Raw genomic sequence first — 18458 nt, 5'->3', positions numbered from 1 at the left:
AGATGTTTTTTCATTTAAATCACCTAACATGAAGTCAGAAGGAAGAATGTACGTATACAGCATTTTTGGTTACGCATTGCAGATTTTTCTTTCTTTCTTGAGGTTCTTTAATTTGGTTCTATTTTATAAACCTTGGTTAATGCATTAGGTATCATGAACAATATGTTTTTACAGAATTTATTAATATTAATATTCACTTTTGTTTTAAAAAATGTTGTATATGATAATTGATGTATTAAAATTTACTTTAACCAATATTTCAAATGCTGTAAAATGATTGTTCATTGTTAGTTCATGTTACCATATGTTGGTAACTAATGCTAACAAATGGAACCTTATTGAAAAAAATATGCATTTGTGAGCTTTAAACTTGTGTAATCGAAGTCTAAAAAGACAAATTGTCTAATACAATGACATTTATGCATTTTTCAGTATGGCGTAAGTATCCTAATACTTTGTGGCCTCTGTTTTGTGAGGATGCTTTCAGATTTTTTGTTGTGCAGATACTCTTTTTCAATAGATGGTGGTGTTAACAACATGTTTTATATGCACATCGATGCATCCGCTGGCGTTCCCACCCTGTGAGAGACCCAAAGTGATCATTGAAGACACCATACATACTCTTCAGTTTTCAGAGGTTGTTCACACTAAAACAATAAACCGTTTGCATTGTTCTAAACTGCGTAGTATGTAATAAAGTAGCCGAGTCAGCATAAACAATATAACACTTTTTGTTTTGTTAAAACTTTAAGCATTGATCGCTCGCTCTCTCTCTCTCGCTCTCTCTCTCTCTCTCTCTCTCTCTCTCTCTCTCTCTCTTTCTCACATGCCAGAGCATGCACTGCATTTAAAGAATAACACACTTCTCGGACGGTAAAAAAAAACTAAAAAAAACAAAGTACATGTTTTATGTGTGCAGGTGAGTAGTATGAATATATCCTGGTTCTCTTACGAGAGGTTCTCTCGTATTGCGTAAGCTAGCTTACGCTACGGGAAAGATTCATCTTTTCTGAGATATTGAAGCCAAAAAATTATCCTTAATTTTTGTATCCATTGTCAACGCAGTGCGGCAGCTGCAGACCTTGAGCGAGCTAGCTAGCGAGCTCATAGGTTGCTCTGCGGCAACTGCTGCAGCCTATAGACGAGCTTGGGCGAACTCGCATCCAATGAGAGGCGTCCGCGCGCTCACTGCATCAAAGCCCGCCAAAATGGGCGTGACTAGAGTGCATATAAGCGTAGTTCGTAGGCTGGAACCCTGATTTTCATCTCTTCAGCGAAGCTCTCCGCATCGCTGACCTGGAAGCCGCGTCGCCGTTCGAGGGGCATCTAGCAAGCGTGGACAGCGCTAGAAGAAGCCGGCCGTCTCAGCCACCTTCAGCCATCCTGCGAGCTACGCCATCCCACGACGTATCCTTTTATTCAGCAAGCTAGTTCTCACGAACTATTCACAAAAGAGTACGAGCGTCTTTTTCAAGATGCCTCGCTCCACTTGCGCCTCATGTCGCGCCCTTCTCAGCACAGGAGACCGCCACATCATCTGCGCTCTCTGCCTGGGACTGGGGCATGCAGAGCTCGCCCTCACTGAGGGCGGATGCGATTTCTGCGAGGAGCTACCGATGTCGACCCTGCGGGCTCGACTCGAAGCGGTCAAAGCAGAAACCGTCGCGCCGCCTTACCCTCAGCCGCGCAGGAAGAAGCGCCGCTCACAAAGGCTGCCGGAAACTGTGGTTGAAGCGACTGCCTCGCCGGAGCCTCTCCCTCGAGCATCGCTTTCACCCTCCCCGCCCCCCCGGGACGTGCAGTTGCCGACGAGCGGCCGCACTGCTGCCATCTCGGATGACGAAGCAGAGGATAAGGGCCGCTGTTCCATCATGGCTTCGGACAGCGAGGAGTGGACAGGCTTCCAAGCCTCCTCCTCAGCCCAGGAATCCAGCAGGACCCGCGCCGGAGTCGAAGGGGAGTTAACACGCCTCCTCACACAGGCCGTCGACCGCCTCGGGCTCGAGTGGTCACCGCCCCTGAGCAGGCACCCAACAGACTCGACGGCTGCTTTCTTCAAAGCCATCACCGCTCTACACCCGCGGCCCGGGCGCTCCCTTCCTGCCGGAATTACATACGGAGCTTGCAAAGTCGTGGAACGCTCCTTTTTCAGCCAGGACCCGTTCACACGTCTCCACCTCTCTCGCGTCGGTGGACGGCGCCACTGAGAGGCTACTCCTCCATCCCCCGGTCGAGGACCTCGGTAGCAGCACACCTTTGTCCGCCCTCCGCGAGATGGCGTTCCAAGCCTGTGCTCCCGTCTAAGGCCTGCAGAGCGACTTCCGCCTATGTTGGCCGCGCCTATTCCGCCGCCGGCCAAGCCGCATCTGCTCTGCACTCAATGGCCGTTTTACAGATCCTACAAGCAGACCTTCTTCGGGAGTGGGATGAGAAAGGCAGGCACCCAGAGGCTGTTACTGATCTACGAAACGCGACAGACCTCGCCCTTCACGCTACCAAAGCTGCAGCCCAAGCTCTAGGGAAGTGCATGGCCTCGCTGACTGTGACCGAGAGACACTTATGGCTAACACTAGCCGACATGGGAGAAGCAGAGCGCTCCACGTTCCTCAACGCACCGCTCTCTCCAACCGGTCTCTTCGGCTCCGCGGTGAGTGGCATTGTTGACCGCTTCTCAGAAGTCCAGAAAGCCACCCAAGCCATGAACCGCTTCCTGCCGCGTCGCGCTAAGCTCCTCTGCAGGCCGCTCACGTGATCAGCCTCCTGCACGAGCCTCTTCACAGCGCCCAGTTCAACAATCTCAGACTTCTCAGCGTCGACAGGGCGGCCGCCCTCGATCGCGCTCAGACAGCCGCCGCAGACCGCCGCCCCTCGCGGGCCTCGATCTAAGGTAACGCTGAAACCCGAGCAGCCGAAGTCTTCCTAACTGTGTTGAACAAGCGACGGCTCAGTCCGCCGCGGCGGACCACCGTCAAAGCTTTGCCCCTGTCAGTCCCCTTCTCTCAGGCTACTACAGTGGTGAATTTAGCAGCCAACAAGCCGGTGACACTGCCCGCTTGCCTGCACTCAAACGCCGTTTTCACGGCGACCCAAATAAATCTTGTAAAGAGCAAACATGTCTTATGTGTAGAAAAAGTGCCCACAACCCAGTGTTCGCCCCTACACACAAGCATAACACATCCCGTGCCCCTATCAGAGCACGCTCTCATAAAGCGATTACTGAACCGCTCGAGCCAATGAGTCAATGAAAGCCCACAAATGCGTCGCGTGCGCCCATTCTCTGCCCGCTCTGTCACACGACCAGCCCTATGTGTAGAAAATGTGCCCACAATCCAGTGTTCACTTCTGCACACAAGCACTGCATGTCTCGTGTCCCCACCAGAGCACGCTCACATAAAGCGGTTCACGAACCGCTCGGCGCTAGAGTCAATAAATGCGCCCACAAATGCGTGCGTGCGCCCATTCTCTGCCCGCTCTGTTACACGGCCAGCAACCATTCCTCTGTGTGTAAGTCCCGTGCTTTCGCATCACGTAACAGATGTGACTCTTTCCCCATTCATTCCAATCGGAAGTCACTCACAAAACAGCCTGTTCATGCTGTCTGCGAGCAATCATGCATGAACACACTAAACGCAGCTCACACATTTTGTTCAGCTCTGTGTGTGGCAATCAGAGCGAATTGGCCATTCACCCTCTAGCGTTACGCTTCAAAGCGTGGGAAGCTATTCCAGGGATATCCAAGTGGGTGTTAAGCACAATACAACAGGGCTATTTGCTACAGTTCGATCGCCGCCCCTCGCTTCAGAGCGCGGCTCGAAACCACTGTGAACACGGAAGCAGTGTGCTTGCTTCGTTCAGAAATAGCAAGCCTTCTGTGCAAAAGGGCCATAGAAAAGTGCCACCCTCTCTGAGCGAGTCGGGGCTTTACAGCCGTTATTTTCTTGTTCCCAAGAAAGACGGCGGCCTCAGACCCATATTAGATCTCAAGGTTTTGAACAAGGTGCTTGCAAAAAGACCGTTCAAAATGCTTACAATCAGGAAACTCCTCGCGCATGTGCGCCAGGGGACTGGTTTATTTCTCTCGATCTGAAAGATGCATACTTTCAGATTCAGATAAATCCCGTCACAGGCCATTCTTGAGATTAGCCTCGACGGCCAGGTTTATCAATACACCGTCCTTCCGTTCGGCCTGTCCTTAGCACCCGTACTTTCACGAAGTGCATGGATGCTGGCGCTCGCACCCCTGCGGAGTCAGGGTTTGCGAATTCTGAACTATTTGGACGACTGGCTGATTATGGCTCAGTCACATATGGAGCTTCTGTCTCACAGAGCAGTTCTCCTCAGCCATCTGAACAGTTTGGGTCTTGCAGTCAATTGGACCAAGAGCTCACTACAGCCCAGTCAGACCATTTCCTTCCTGGGAATAGAACTAGACTCCGTGGCAATGACGGCTCGCTTATCTACACAGCCGCACGCCGTGTTCAGCGACTAGCCGCATCTTTTCAGATGAACAGCCTCACGCCTCTGAAGAAATTCCAGAGAGTGCTAGGTTACATGGCCTCAGCCGCAGCAGTACTTAAGCTGGGTTTACTGCACATCGCCCGCTTCAGCATTGGCTAAACACCCGGCGTCTCGCCGGGCTTGGGCCACAGGCCGCCAGCCCATCAAGGTGACTCAGACCTGCATATCAGCTCTGCAGCCCTGGACAGTGGCCGAATGGTATCAGCGGGGAGTGACAATGGGAGCTGTATCTCGCCGAAAAGTCATCTCGACAGGCGTGTCCAACACGGGTTGGGGCGCGGTCTCGCGAGGGCTCTCCGGTTTTCGGCCTATGGTCAGTTCAGGAAAAGCTCCTTCACATAAATTGTCTGGAAATGATAGCGGTCGAGTGCGCGCTCGTGCGCTTTCTCCGGTCATTCAGGGTCACCACGTCCTGGTCCGTTTGGACAACAGATCTGTGGTATCCTACCTAAACCGTCAGGGCGGTGTCAGATCCAGGAACCTCTTCCATCTGACAAAACGCATACTGAGTTGGTCCCAGTGCCACCTGCGCTCGCTGAGGGCGACGCGCGTGCCAGGCCACCTGAGCGACGGCCCGGACAGACTGTCCAGAGACAATATTCCCCCAGGGGAATGGTCCCTGCACGCTCAAACAGTCCAGGCGTTATGGCACCTATTCGGCAGAGCAGAGATAGACCTCTTTGCGTCCAAAGAGAACTCTCACTGCCCAATATTTTTCTCAAAGCGAGGGCCGCTGGCCCAGGACTGGCCCAGGCGCCCGCTTACGCCTTCCCTCCCGTCTCGCTATTGCCACAGGTAATGCAGAGGATCAGGAAACGGCGTCACTCGGTGCTCCTCATAGCCCCGCGTTGGGAGAATCAGACATGGTTCCGGAGCTTACGCAGCTGTCACTGACAGCGCCGTGGCCCATCCCAGTGAGAGCAGATCTCCTCTCTCAAGCTCGCGGCACAATCTGGCATCCCCACCCAGAGCTGGGCGCTGCATGCGTGGGTGATCAGCGACTACCCGTCGCTCTGCCAGAAGGAGTAATAAACACCATCATACACGCTAGAGCCCCTTCCACGAGAAGACTCTATGCGTCAAAATGGTCTGTGTTCTCAAAATGGTGCACCGACAGAGACCTGGACCCACGGACATGTGGGGTGTCGTCGCTGCTCGTATTTCTACAAGAGCTGCTGGATAAGGGCAGACCCCATCCACGCTCAAAGTGTATGTGGCGGCCGTTGCGGCGTTCGCTGAACCCCTGCACGGCCAGTCATGGGGTAAAAACGAGCTGGTCATCCGCTTCCTCAGGGGAGCTAGAAGGATGAACCCCGCGCCCCCATCGGTTCCTATCTGGGATCTTTCTATAGTTCTCGAAACTATGAAAGCCCCCCTTCGAACCACTTCAATCCGTGGATTTGAAATACCTTTCACTCAAAACCGTTTTTCTGACAGCCCTGTCATCAGTCAAACGTGTGGGAGACCTTCACGCGCTGTCTGTCAGCGCTGCGTGTCTTGAGTTTGGACCAAGTGACACCAAGGTCATTTTAAAGCCTAGACACGGCTATGTTCCCAAGGTGATCGGTACTCCTTTCAGAGCACAGGTCATTTCCCTATCGGCGCTGCCAGCACCGGATAGCGAACGCGACGCCAATCTCCTTTGCCCGGTCAGAGCACTGAGATTGTATACTGCGCGCTCCGCTGCTTTCAGACGCTCCGAGCAGCTTTTCGTTTTGTTCGGAGGGCGCACCAAAGGTCTCGCCGCCTCAAAACAGACACTATCTAGATGGATAGTGGACGCTATTGCTGCTGCATACGCGTCAAAAGACCTGCCATGCCCGTTGGGCATTAGGGCTCACTCCACTAGAGGCATGGCATCCTCGTGGGCATGGTCCAGCGGAATTTCCATTCACGACATATGTGTGGCAGCGGGATGGACTTCCCCTCCACCTTTGTCAGATTTTACAATATGGAAGTGCCCGCTCTGCAGGCAAAACTACTAGCGGTTTAATACGCTACAGCTCCCCTGGTGAGCTGCACTGATGGGACACATTCCACACAGACCGGCACCGGCGCTCTGTCGTTCCGGTCCTACTATGTGCTTATGTATTACACAATCAATGACCCGCATTCTTGCCGGCCAAATATTATTTCCCCACTCATAAGGGCTCCTCCGGGTCCCCCTTAATTCCCTGGGGCTCATACAGTGGATGCTTGGCACGCATAGCGTTGACAATGGGTTCCCGTAAGCGTAAGCTAGCTTACGCATATACTGAGAGAACCTCTCGTAAGAGAACGTATCGGTTACCTAACGTAACCTCGGTTCTCTCTAGATGAGGGAACGAGTATTGCGTAGCCGGCCGTGCTTCGCGCCACGAGCGACTTTTCGCTTCAGTCAATGAAAACCAGGGTTCCAGCCTACGAACTACGCTTATATGCACTCTAGTCACGCCCATTTTGGCGGGCTTTGATGCAGTGAGCCGCGGACGCCTCTCATTGGATGCGAGTTCGCCCAAGCTCGTCTATAGGCTGCAGCAGTTGCCGCAGAGCAACCTATGAGCTCGCTAGCTAGCTCGCTCAAGGTCTGCAGCTGCCGCACTGCGTTGACAATGGATACAAAAATTAAGGATAATTTTTTGGCTTCAATATCTCAGAAAAGATGAATCTTTCCCGTAGCGTAAGCTAGCTTACGCAATACTCGTTCCCTCATCTAGAGAGAACCGAGGTTACGTTAGGTAACCGATACGATTTACTTCATCTGGGAATGTGGGTATTGTCCCGTGCCCCAATGATGTAGTAACCTCAACCGCAAGGTTTTGTTAATCAGAAAGATGTGTAATGTGATTAAAATGTATTTTTGTAAATATAGCTCTTACAGTTAAAAGAGCCGTCTGAATTAAGGTACTCTGCTATTTGAGTTTGTTTGTTTGTTGTTTTTGCAACATTTTGAATCTGATTCTCAGATCCGGTTGCATTTTAATATAGTAGGCTACAGATGTCCAGGGCCCAGTTCAAATTGATGTTTAAATCTGTGCTGAGGAAATCAGTTCACAAAGGATTGCATGGATACACAAATAAGATGTACATTTTTATAATAATAATAATAATAATGACGAGTAAATGGAAGAAGATGTTGATCTTTTTTGCCTGAACCTTGAAAACAACTAATTAACTTTCTATACCGCATCTTGTTAACTGTTATGTAATGTTTCCTCTAAAATTCTGGACAAACCACTGATCTATATAGTGGGACAAAACAAGAAATGATTGCGAAATTGAATGAAGTCGATTGCCTCGTGTACCTTTAAGAACTATGACGCAATCATGTAAGCATGTGTATGACTGGCTGGCTTTCTCCTCCGGCAGACAACTGTAAACATGATCCAGGAACCCTGGAATAAAGTGAATATTCCGTTTCCAGGCTCTGTTCATTAGAGTCGGATTGTATTTTCTGCTTCAACGGGTACGTTTCCATACATATAGAAAGAAAATGGATACAAGCACACAAAAAAAAATTTGTTTCCCTGCTGCTGATGGGAACCCATGGCTCACACTCGGGCCTTTATGGGTTAATGTGAAATTATGCTCATGTTATTTTATTTGGATTGGATTAATGGATAATGGATTTATATTGTAACTTCTGATGTCTTTAGATGGTCTTAGTTAGCGTAAGCACAGATCATAAACATATATTTAAGTAAAGGAACTGTATCTGTACAATGAACAGTAAAATAAAAAGAGGACTGCCAAAGCAAAATTGAAAAGGGAGTTGCAGAAACTACAGGATAATTTGAGGAAAGTTGAGCAGAAAAATACAGAAAGTTTTTAACTGTTTTTGAAATGCTTATTAGTTTTAATGCCAGGCCTACTGGCATTGTGAGCCTACTGTAATATGACTATTTTTTATGTTTGTCCATTGAATATTTGATCAGATCCAGTTTGTGGTCTTGATGACATGTTTCTTTTTTTTTTAGCATTCCTACTCAACCTGTTGATCCTTCATTGAAAAGATATATCAAATATTAATAAACAACATTCCTGTGCTCCAGAGTATTTATTTGTCACATTTATGCCATGATCTACAATCAAAAATAATGTATCCATTCAACCCTGTTTCTTTGCGCAACCCTGTTACCATATCATTTTTATTAAAATAATCTGAAATTATTTTCTCATCTCACAAGGGTTTAACCTATTGTACTTTTTTTTAAATCCCTTTTCTTCCCAATTTGGAATGCCCAATTCCCATTACTTAGTAGGTCCCAATCCGGGTGGCGGAGGGCAAGTCTCAGTTACCTCCTCTTCTGAGATTGTCAATCCGCGCATCTTATTGCGTGGCTCGCTGTACATGACGCCGCAGAGACTCGCAGCTTGTGGAGGCTCATGCTACTCTCCATGATCCACACACACAACTTACCAAGTACTTGGCACCTCCAGCCTTTTAGCCCGAATCTTCAAACGATGTGCCCATGCTTTTCAGTATCCTTAATGTTCATAACCATGTCCTGTATGATCACTGAGGTTTGGCAAGATATTGGTCCACTCCATTAGCACGGATTGCATCATTTTTAGGCAACGAAGCACTAACCCACACAGCTAAGGTACACAAGAAGCAAATAGAAGAATTAGTTAGAAAAGGTTTGCACCATGCGCCATTGTTTTCCTGCAAAAGTGAGTATGAATTTAAAGCTGTCATGTTACATTACTGTCAACTATGTAATTTCCAGGTTTTATTGAAAAATTAAAAACCTAATACATTTGTATTTTATGTTTGTTTGTTTTTGGTAAAGAACTTAAAATGCCCATTATAAACATACATTTTTCTCATATATACAGTATATAAAATGTTACTAAAATATAAATATAAGAAAAAAATCCTTTTTGTTGAGCACTGTGTTGGCTTTGATTTTGTGCAAGCACAAAGTGGTTTATATTTTTGCCCAAAACCGGGAATAAAAGAAATTGGTAGACAATGTATAAAAGTTGTTGTGATAGAAAAACAAATGAACTGCATATGGCTGTGATCCTTCACATCCCAAATAGATGGATACGACAGCACCTTGCACTGGCTGAATTTATTGTGCTGAATGTGGTGATAACCAGCATGCTCCGTCGTCTCTGGTAAGTTTATGGACCATACTCACCCTGTACTCATGGTAAAATCAAAATAGCCCACTACAATTTGTGGCTTATTGCTTAATTAAATTAAACCATTTTATTTTAATTTAGGGTTTTTTCAAAGGTATTCTGAGAGCCCTCTGGCCCATGTACAAAAAAATCCACTAAGTTCCTCCAGAAGGTCGCTCCGTCCCAGCCCATGGCCTACCTGACTGACTTCAACCTGCCCGGGGACCTCAAAGACGTCCTGTGCCTCTCACATCCTGACCTCCTGATGGAGGATGGCACTACAAAATCTTTAGAGATCTTAAAAGGGGGAAAAAAATCTAATCTTCTCTCATTAGCAGAGAGGAAGAGGATCAGGTAGTAGAAGAGAGAGAGAGATAATGTCAATATTAGCTGCTGGTCTCAATGAAGGCTCTAGTCTGGACCTAGTGGGTACAGCAGTTTTACTGCAATGACCAGGTTATTTTGGATATCGCGTTGTACTTGTTTTTTACTATGTTTTTATATGCATGCATATGATATGTTTTTCTATTTGATTACAATCTTCTAGAAGCCTCTCCCTCCGGATTGGACATGAAGGTTGTGCTTTGACAACCTTATAAAACTCCCAAACATGAATTTGGCCTACAAGTTCATGAAGTTAATATGTTACGGTTACTCTAGCTACTCATATTAAATTCTTATGACAAATTATGCTGTGTGCAAAAACTGCATTGTTTTCATAACACTGCTTATTTTGATAACTTCTTTATCTTCCTCGAAGATGATATTTCTCAAGCCAAGGGTGAAATTGGACTTCTCAAGCCAAGTTGCAGTCTGTCAGAAGAGGAAGTTCTTGAGCTCAATGAGGAAGGTTTTCTCCTTCAGAAACATATCTACACACTTGTAATAAGAGATGCACTGGTGCAGGAGCTGTAGTTTCTGTCAAGAATGCAAGCACCTCGCCTTTCTACTCTTGAAGTGTCGGAGAATGGAAAGATTGGAAGCTGAAGGTGTCAGGTACAACAAAATAAAGAAATTTTTATTGATGTTTAAAAATGTGTAATTGTGCGAAATGTCGCATATTTTTGTGGAGGGGTGATTTGTGGAGGGGGTGATTGTCGGTGATTGTCGGTAGCCATATCATCCTGCAGCTATTGGAAGGAAATTGGACTCTCTTACAGAAACTAAATAATATGCCCAAGGATGACATTGATGATATTTTCGCATCCATTGGATTTTAGTGGTTTATTGTGTTGGTAGAATATTCTTCTTTTTTTTTTTTACATCCAAACTTAAGCACAAAATCTGACATCATTGTGTGAAAATGCTATTTCTTGAAATATCTAAATGAAATTCTTTGTGATCTGATTCTGATATTTCCTATTCAGTGCCTTTTTAATTTCTTTGAGAACATGCTGATAGATTGCAGTGCAATTTCAAATTTCTGCAGAGATAATGTTTTTTAATTCAGGATTGACAAATTAATTTAATCTCACCCAATGAATTCTTTGTATGAATTTTGCCCTGTATGTATGCTGCATGGTATAAGTAAAAAAAGGAGAAAAAATATAAATGCATACCGTATAATGTACCTGACTTTATAAAATGGCCAGTAAATGGACATTGATTTGATTTAACCACTGGAGTCATATGGATTACTTTCATGCTGACTTTTGATTCACTTGCATTGTATGGAACAAAAGAGCAGAGAAATTATTCTAAAAACCTTAATTTTAGTTCAGCGGATGAAAGAAACTTTTTTTTTTTTTTCATTTTCCTTGGAACATTTCCTTTAATAGCTACACAAATACTTTTTTGTTTTTACTTTAAAAGTTGTACTGTATATTGTAGCGAATCAGCTCTATGAAATATTAATAATCAATCATAACTTGTTATAATCGATTATGAATATTTGGATCAGTTAATCGGGTTAACTTGATGTAGCTACATTAACATTACAACCAAATACTCGGTTCATCCCGTGAACACTCAATATTGGTTATTAATTAATTAATTAATAGAAAGGTACATTTCCGGGGCATGGGAAATGTCTTTCTTACTAAGTATTAAGAGCAAGTAGTCAAAATCTATGATTAGTGACTTTAGATATGAGCTTGAGACACAGACAACTTTACATGTGACATGAACAAGACTTTATTAACTAGACTAAACATTTAAACTACTCTAACATACATATACATACATTCATACAGTTTACCAAGGGAAAGAGGGCTGAAGCAGAATACAGGAAGGCAAGAAGTTATAGCATTGTTTGAAGTTCAGCAGATCAACAGCCTGAGCAAACCATCATATTAGTTCTGACACGCCCTTTTTAGAAAGGGGTTAAGGATACTTAATGTATCAAATAATGAGACTAAGTTTGATACTTGCATGTCCCATTTGAATTAAACTGTCCTGATGCAATTTGTTGAGGCTCCAGTTGATCTTTGATGATGTTGTCTTGATGAGAGAGAACCAGTGAGAGTCAGAGGATCTTGGTGAATGGGCAGTCAAGGCCGTATCATCAAAGATCAACTGGAGCCTCAAAAATTGCATCAGGTTGCATATGATTGATTATTAATATTTCATAGAGCTGATTCGCTACCTAATGGTGGAAGAATATAGAGCTGATTCGCTACAATATGTTAATATTAGTTAATACATTATGAAATAACAACAGAATTTTGATACATTAACCAAATTTAATGTGACGAGGAAGTATGTATATGTATGTAAATATGTCATTTACATTTTAATATGTAAGATGCTGGAAAAGCTTGAAAATACACCTTGAAAATGCTTTAAAAGTACTTGATTTGACTTTGGAAAAGGTGTAAGAACCCTGAACTCTGCAAGGCTGTGTATATTTAGATAGCAGTGTATAGGAGTAGCAAGTCTTATAACTTGCTCTTCTGCAGCAGCAGCGTAAGAAGATCTAGTCCACCAAGACTACCAACTTGCAATATTCATTTTGAAACCTTAAATTTATACCAAACGTTGTCATGACTTAACTACGATTCATTTTTCCTTCATAATTTGAAATTCTAATACTGAGTCAAGGTACTCTAAAGCTATAAGCAACTATGCAATGTACAATAACAAAGACTACTTATCTTTATTAGAGCTCAGTTTACACCACAGTCCATGCCAGAATACCTCATGCATATCAGTGTCCAATGGCCAGTCGAGATAGGTCCTACTTTTGACTAGCCGGGCCAATCTTTGATGGAAGGATAGCAAACGAGATGGATTTTTTTTCAAGGAACACCAGGATAAGAACATCCCTGTGTTCTACCAGGGGCCGATAGGCGGCCAGCTGCATCTCCAAAGAACACCAGTTACTATGGAGGTAATTGTGTCTGACAAGGCAAAGAGTTTGACGACTTGCATAATGCTGTCTGTAATGTTTTCCACAATGTCTTCCCCCAACCGGAAATCTCGGCTATGGAGACAAAGACACAGGAATGGAGGGCCACGCTACTCTAAGTTTGGCAGAAGTTCTTCCATGACCCAGCGCTCATCCTTACTTCTGTAGGACACAAAAATATCATAGCGGTACCGCTGTTTACCATTTAGATGCAATGCCTCAGAACCATCCACTGGCTATGTGATAGAATGGCACTATGTATTGGCCTGCACATTGATATGCTAAATCTGCAATCATAAAAAAATACAAAAAAGCAGAAGTGGAGACAAACAGCAAAAATCAATATCAAATGAGCAATTCTCATTGGCGTAACGAATGAAGTTGAGATGGTCAATTCCATTATCAGCCAGGCACTGCAGTTCTTTCATAGTGAGTTTGAACATGGCAACCTGAACATGCCTGTTGTCCTTAACCCATGAAGCAAGCCATGCATTATCACAACTACAGTCCAGATGCAACCCCAGGCGATGGAATTACTTTAAACTAGTGAGATGTTCCACAAAGTTTTGAAGAATTAAAACATTTTCTTGTGGCGTCTACACTAGACCTGTCAGTGCATTTAAGTCCTTGGTCAGACTTCCATCCAGAAATAATATTCTGCAGTTCATCAGGGTAAGTGTTCGTAGTTTTGTCAGATTGTGAAACATTGATGCCACGCTTGGCTGTTTAGACAAATCAATGTTTTCCAGTCTTAGGGTTTTTAAATGAACAAGCTCATTGATTACTACCAAATCTCCAATATTGTCTGAGAACTTTGATTTGAATTCCAGATTTACAACTGATCAAGCATATTTCCCAATTAATTCTTTTCCACAGGTTACATATGCTGCATTTATCTGAAGTGTGACTATAGATGTCAAGATAGGACTGTTGCAATCCTCAACAGTCACATATTGCCCTTTGATGTGGAAGTCTAAGTTCTGATTCAGTGAGGTATTGCTTCCAATAATGACCTTAACTAATTAGCATGTAAATTGTCTGCACTTATATAGCGCCTTTTTAACCTTTACTGTATTCAAAGTGCTTTACACCGTGACTCATTCACCCATTCACACACACATTTATACACCGATGGCGGCAGAGCAGCCATGCAAGGTGCTAGTCTGCCATTGGGAGCAACTTTGGGTTCAGTGTCTTGCCCAAGAACACTTCGGCATGTGGGTCACATGGGGCGGCTGTGGCTCAGTTGGTAGAGCGGGCCGGGATTCGAACCATGTGACGTATATTATATGGAATTATTTACATTTATGCATTTGGCAAATGCTTTTATTCAAAGCGACTTACAGTGCACTTATTACAGGGACAATACCCCCGGAGCAACCGAGAGTTAAGAGCCTTGCTCAAGGACACGATGGTGGATACCACCTCTCCATATTTGATTCACTCCAATTATTCCAAATATATCAGATAAATGCAGCTTGATCATTGACATGTGAGGTGGGAAGTTCAGATCTCCCAACAGAAGTGTACAAAGGTTAATAAGATGTCCAAAAGATTTTGGTTCAGTTTGAACTAATTGATTTTCTTGAAGATCTAGTAACATTAGTCCATTTAGACCACTGACTGTGTCTTGATAAATTAAATATAATTTGTTGCTACAGAGGTTCAAATGTGTCAATTTGATTAATCCAATAAAAGCAAAATTATATATGATGGAAACATTACTTGCAACTAACTCCAGAGTTTCAAGATTTGTGAAACACTCAAATTGAAGGGAGATTACTTTACCTATGTTATTTGAGTTTAGAATCATAATGGATAGCTGATTGACTGAATGTGGAAAGGATAAACAAATAGATTGGAAATAATTTGGTCTGAGCACATGACTGATTAGATTAAATACTGATAGGTTGCTGAAAATCTGGAAGATCAAATGTAAATCTAAAATGTTTACAATCTCATCTAATTCAGACACATTTCTGAGAACAATGGCTTTAATCCCTTCACAGATATAGGGATATTGGCACCAAATATCTTCACAGATATTGGTAGATGTAGGTGGCAAGTTAATAGCTGCATAATGAACATCTATATTTTCAATAGAATACAGTTTTGCTGCTCTACACAACTCGTCAAGGTTAAGTACGTCCACCATGAATTTCAAATAATGGATTTTATTTACACCAATTAAAAAAAGATTTCTGATTAAATCTGCTTTAAACCCAAATTCCAGGACAAACAAATTCCCCAGCACTTTCAAAGCTCCATCATCTACATATTGTACTGATTGTACATCCAAATATACCTTTTCAATATTGTAACAGTGGATAAGTATTCATCAGAGGTGTTGAAAAAAAGAACAGTTTGGGAACTTAAGACTGTATTGCTCATGATCACAAAGATGAAACCTATACAGTGATTTCAAATTTGCAAGTTGACACAGAAACTCTTTCAAACACACATTAAATATGTTTAGTTCTTTTAAATGAGGAATTGTATCAAAGACATTTGGTGCCATTAATGCCAAACTGTATTATGAAAGAAACTAACTTGTAAACGAAGGAAAGCCACTGAAATCAACAGCTACTTCACAACATCCTTCTCGCAAGAAAGACAATTTTAAAGAAGTTACATATACTAAACTAGTCAAGGCTTCTGGAGAGATCTCTGAAAAACACCCCGCAATTCAAGGTATTCCAGTGAAACTAAGTTGGAAAATGAACCTGGTGCCAAGGCACCATAAGATATGTCATGATCCATTTGGATGCAAATGTTCACTAAATCTGGTGGAAGCCCACAGAGATCCTTCTTGATGTCAAATATGCGGTAGCAAAAGTCAGTGTTTGTTTTTCCAGCACATGTTGTTTTAACAGGAAATTCTTCCACATCTTTGTAGAGAAGACATTTACCAACAAGAAGTATGAAGACTGAAAATAAGAGCCATCTTCATGGCTTCAGTTTCAGGAACCAGAGTATACCTACATGCAGATCTGAATACAAATGAAATCCTTCAAAGATTTTAAGTTTTCATTCAACATATCATCTCTAAAGGATGCAGCTAAATGAGAAATGTCATCAAAAACATTTGTTGTCCTTTCAGAGGACTATTGGAGATTTGTCACAGATGCAATACATAATTGTTCAGGTCAATTAAATATCCAGTCTGATAAAAGAACTATATCACAACAATCTCTTTTATGCATGTTACAAAACAAGCCCAATAAAATAAGCAACCTTGCGTTAAATGGGTCAAGTTTAAAGGCACAATCATGAAATGTTATGGAATTATAATAAAACCTTAAAGCTACAGGATTAAAATGACATGTAAAATGACAAAGGGTTTTGTGGAAGAGTCAGTGTATTTCAATGCTAGAATGGTTTCTTATCATTCCATGCATAGGCGGAAATCACGGGGGGTCGGGGGGTCAGGACCCCCTAAAATATCATTAAAATATGTGTATTGTAAATAATATAATGATATATTCTTTAAATAATTGTTTAAGAAATAAAATAATACAAATGCAAACGGGGAAACAACAAAAAACCCCATTGGTCCCCTTCAAATATTGCTCTTGAGAATTGTTATGTTTATTGTCCCCCCCCCAACATTTTGATGAAATTTTCGCCCCTGATTCCATGCACAAATTGAATCTACAATACAAAAAACAAAACTTGGCAATACATAGACAATGTATAGGTTTGTGTTAATAAATAATCATATAAAGAACTTCTATAATGTGGGAAAGTCAATCCAGTTTTCTTTAGGGATTTATGTTTTGGTGTTGACTTAAACTCTACACTCTTTGATTGTGCAGAATTATTTGAGTGAGAATGAGTTTACCGCTAGATCACAACTGCGTACATTTGCCATGATTCTCCAAGGTGTAATTCTGCTTACCCTTAATGTTGTCAGACTCAATTGTGCTCTTGCGACTTTCTGACTATAACTTATACAAATATATACAGAGGTTCATGATCAGTGATCAACACTTTAAATTACATGCCCTAAAGTCTGCATATAAGCAACTGGGCAAGTCCTCATTTATTTTCCCATTGAAAACACACTAAAGTAATTCTGTCATATTCCAAATATTTAAATGTAGAGTGGACAGGAGAGCCATTTACTTCCCAATGCAATCCCAGCCACAACCAGTTGGAAGATTTTGTATATTAAGGGGAAAGCAAACATAACCTGAAGCTCCATGGGGGTGAAGGACAGCTGGCTAAAGTAAAGCATAGCTGAACGTTCTACATGCCCGTTTACAAAGCAATGGTGCAACACATGCAATCTTACAAGAAATGAAGCATCACAGATAACAAGACTTGGGTCATCAATGACCTTGCATTTACTGCTTCACAGTTTGATAAAATGCATAACGTAGAGAGAGAGAGAGAGAGAGAGAGAGAGAGGACAGGAAATAATGGGAAACAGACAGGAAACCTAATTGGGAAATTCCTCAAACCGGATCTGAATTTACCTGTATCAAAGTTTTCCCTCAAAGTGAGCCAACAGAGATCAGGCCAACGCCAACGAATATATATATATATATATATATATATATATATATATATATATATATATATATATATATATTTTTTTTTATTTTTTTTATTATTATTTTTTTTTATTTATTTGTTTCAGTGTAAGAACATTTATGTGAAAATGGTTTAATGAAAAATGTACACAAATTAGTTCGGCTGGTGTTTCACATTTAAGACCCATTAGAGTAAATGATAATTTTGCTGGGTTCAGTCTTTTACCCACAATGTTCCTCAAAGCTATCATAAGACTTGGAAACAACCTGTACTTGACCATTATTCAGAATTTCTCCTTTTGTGCTCAATAGAAAAATAGCAGTATACAGGTTTGGCAAGGACCATATAATGGAGGTGGAGGACTCCTGAAAGAACATACACATCTTCTTAAAATGCTCTTAAATATTTTGTGTATATTTTATAGTTAAATTTATAAAAAAATAATTTAGTGTTAGTGATTTTAAATATATTTTGTATGTTTGTTTTTACTGTGAATAGAGAATTTTATAAAAATAATAGGCTAATAAAAATAATAACTTTGCTCATTTATATTGATACATTTGCATTTTAAAGATACTGTATATACCAGTACAAATATTCTTATTATTGTTAAATGGTTAGCTGCATTTGTTTTGTCTGTTTATTTACAGCCACTCAGTGTTTCTGTTCACTGACAAGAACTCTCCTATACTTTATGCCTTTGAAACTTATGTTTCAGTTATAATTATGAACAGACCATTTAAAAGCATTTCTAAATAACAGATATAGCCGTTTCATGTATGGTATTGAACCATTTAGCAAAATTATCAAAATGTTGATATTATACAGTGAAATGCTTTGCAGCATTTTTTGTCTGCAATTCTTAAACCATGTTTTGATACTATAAATCGCAAACATATTTTGTGTTAGGAAGGACACAGTGGCATTTTAGTATTTAGAAATTGTAGGT

The 18458-nt window shown here is 42.2% G+C and overlaps 1 long non-coding RNA gene and 1 pseudogene across 3 annotated transcripts; one reads left to right on the top strand and one right to left on the bottom strand.

Annotated features, from left to right (window-relative positions):
• The first annotated feature begins 7845 nt into the window (after positions 1–7845).
• Positions 7846–11195, top strand: LOC127659188 (uncharacterized). Of its 3 annotated transcripts, none has more exons than XR_007972505.1 (4): positions 7846–7963; positions 8757–8979; positions 9544–9621; positions 9730–11195. It is a non-coding gene; the product is annotated as an uncharacterized LOC127659188 (long non-coding RNA). The 3 variants fall into 3 exon arrangements; XR_007972504.1 differs by having other exon boundaries at positions 7851–7963; positions 8475–8979; XR_007972503.1 differs by having other exon boundaries at positions 7857–8979.
• A 1516-nt stretch (positions 11196–12711) lies between these two features.
• LOC127658807 (toll-like receptor 13) lies at positions 12712–13416 on the bottom strand (annotated as a pseudogene).
• Positions 13417–18458: the final 5042 nt, after the last annotated feature.

This window comes from Xyrauchen texanus, chromosome 18 (assembly GCF_025860055.1).
Source record: "Xyrauchen texanus isolate HMW12.3.18 chromosome 18, RBS_HiC_50CHRs, whole genome shotgun sequence".
In the NCBI taxonomy this organism is placed as follows: Eukaryota; Metazoa; Chordata; class Actinopteri; order Cypriniformes; family Catostomidae; genus Xyrauchen; species Xyrauchen texanus.
Note: the sequence above shows the minus strand (reverse complement) of the source record. Positions and strands in the feature narration are given on the sequence as shown.